This window comes from Lolium perenne, chromosome 3, assembly GCF_019359855.2.
Source record: "Lolium perenne isolate Kyuss_39 chromosome 3, Kyuss_2.0, whole genome shotgun sequence".
NCBI lineage: Eukaryota > Viridiplantae > Streptophyta > Magnoliopsida > Poales > Poaceae > Lolium > Lolium perenne.
The window spans coordinates 268,833,685-268,836,844 of record NC_067246.2 but is presented as its reverse complement, the minus strand read 5'-3'; positions in this window follow the sequence as shown (position 1 = coordinate 268,836,844).

Below are 3,160 nucleotides of genomic sequence, written 5' to 3'. Positions count from 1 at the left end.
AAGAAGAAACTTCGCCATGAATACTATGAGTAGAGCCTAAGGACATACTTGTCCATATGCTACAGAGGAGCGTGTCTCTCTCCCATAAAGTGAATGCTAGGATCCATTTTATTCAAACAAAACAAAAACAAAAACAAACCGACGCTCCAAGAAAAGCACATAAGATGTGATGGAATAAAAATATAGTTTCAGGGGAGGAACCTGATAATGTTGTCGATGAAGAAGGGGATGCCTTGGGCATCCCCAAGCTTAGACGCTTGAGTCTTCTTAGAATATGCAGGGGTGAACCACCGGGGCATCCCCAAGCTTAGAGCTTTCACTCTCCTTGATCATGTTGCATCATACTCCTCTCTTGATCCTTGAAAACTTCCTCCACACCAAACTTAGAACAACTCATTAGAGGGTTAGTGGACAATAAAAATTAACATGTTCAGAGGTGACATAATCATTCTTAACACTTCTGGACATTGCATAAAGCTACTGGACATTAATGGATCAAAGAAATTCATCCAACATAGCAAAAGAGGCAATGCGAAATAAAAGGCAGAATCTCTCAAAACAGAACAGTTCATATTGACGAATTTTATCGAGGCACCAGACTTGCTCAAATGAAAATACTCAAATTGAATGAAAGTTGCGTACATATCTGAGGATCACTCACGTAAATTGGCATAATTTTCTGAGTTACCTACAGAGAAAACAGCCCAGATTCGTGACAGCAAAGAAATCTGTTTCTGTGCAGTAATCCAAATCTAGTATGAACTTTACTATCAACGACTTTACTTGGCACAACAAAACACTAAACTAAGATAAGGAGAGGTTGCTACAGTAGTAAACAACTTCCAAGACACAAAATAAAAACAAAGTTCTGTAGTAAAAACCATGGGTTGTCTCCCATAAGCGCTTTTCTTTAACGCCTTTCAGCTAGGCGCAGAAAGCGTGTATCAAGTATTACCAAAAGATGATGCGTCGGCATTCTTACCAGGGGTGTTGCTCTTACCTTTATTACTCTTATTCCTACTCTTTGGTCTAGGGAATACATGACCGCATCCGGGTGTAGAGGTAAAATTTAGAGTGCCTTTCCCAACATCTATGACTGCTCCCATGAGTTTCAGCAGGGATCTTCCAAGCGTGATTTGTCCTGTCCCTACACATTCAATAACGAGATAATCAGTGGGATACCGTCCTTCCAAGAAAGGTTGTGAAAACACCTTCAGCTATACCCTTAGGAATTACAACAGAGTTATCCGTAAGTCCCCAAAGTGTCAAAGATTTATAAATTTTTGCAGGCATGAGGCAAAACTCGGACATAATATCACAACGAGCAGGAAAAGTTTCACCACCAATAGTAGCTTTAACGGTAGGCACCCACATTGAAGGTTCGAAGCTTAATGGAACATAATCATAGTATTCGCGAATTCGGTTATACACTTCTTTTAAACAGGATATATTTGTTTCAATAGTGTTTAATCTATTATGCATGCTAGCATGAGATGGATCAAAATTATTATCGGAGCTAAATGATGTAATCAATTTCCTTATGGCATTAAAAGCTTGATCCCCATCACAATGAAGGAAATCTCCTCCCACTACATCATCTAAGGCATATCTATAGCGAAGAACAAGCCCGAAATAGAAATTACTAAGAAGCAAACTTAAGGTCATTTTAGGTTCAGTTTTACTATAAGCATCAAAAATTCTAGACCATGCTTCTTTAAAATTCTCTTCACCTCCTTGTTTAAAAGTGAAGATCGATTCCTCAGGTGATAGAGTAACAACTACGGGACTAGACATGATAATAAAGTAAATGCGAGTAACTAATTTTTTTGTGTTTTTGATATAGCAAACAAGATAGCAAATAAAGTAAAACTAGCAACTAATTTTTTTGTATTTTGATTTAGTGCAGCAAACAAAGTAGTAAATAAAACTAAGCAAGACAAAAACAAAGTAAAGAGATTGGGAAGTGGAGACTCCCCTTGCAGCGTGTCTTGATCTCCCCGGCAACGGCGCCAGAAAAAGAGCTTGATACGCGTACAGCACGCGTCCGTTGGGAACCCCAAGAGGAAGGTGTGATGCGTACAGCGGCAAGTTTTCCCTCAGTATGAAACCAAGGTTTATCGAACCAGTAGGAGCCAAGAAGCACGTTGAAGGTTGATGGCGGCGGGATGTAGTGCGGCGCAACACCAGGGATTCCGGCGCCAACGTGGAACCTGCACAACACAACCAAAGTACTTTGCCCCAACGAAACAGTGAGGTTGTCAATCTCACCGGCTTGCTGTAACAAAGGATTAGATGTATAGTGTGGATGATGATTGTTTGTAGAAAACAGTAGAACAGTATTGCAGTAGATTGTATTTCAGTATAGAGAATTGGACCAGGGTCCACAGTTCACTAGAGGTGTCTCTCCCATAAGATAAACAACATGTTGGGTGAACAAATTACAGTTGGGCAATTGACAAATAAAGAGGGCATGACCATGCACATACATATTATGATGAGTATTGTGAGATTTAATTGGGCATTACGACAAAGTACATAGACCGCTATCCAGCATGCATCTATGCCTAAAAAGTCCACCTTCAGGTTATCATCCGAACCCCCTCCAGTATTAAGTTGATAACAACAGACAATTGCATTAAGTATTGCGCGTAATGTCACTTCCCCAGATTCACGGAGACATGAACCCACTATCGAGCATAAATACTCCCTCTTGGAGTTACAAGCATCTACTTGGCCAGAGCATCTACTAGTAACGGAGAGCATGCAAGATCATAAACAACACATAGACATAACTTTGATAATCAACATAACAAGTATTCTCTATTCATCGGATCCCAACAAACGCAACATATAGAATTACAGATAGATGATCTTGATCATGTTAGGCAGCTCACAAGATCCGACAATTAAGCACAATGGGGAGAAGACAACCATCTAGCTACTGCTATGGACCCATAGTCCAGGGGTAGACTACTCACACATCACTCCGGAGGCGACCATGGCGGCGTAGAGTCCTCCGGGAGATGAATCCCCTCTCCGGCAGGGTGCCGGAGGCGATCTCCTGAATCCCCCGAGATGGGATTGGCGGCGGCAGCGTCTCTGGAAGGTTTTCCGTATCGTGGCTCTCGGTACTGGGGGTTTCGCGACGGAGGCTTTAAGT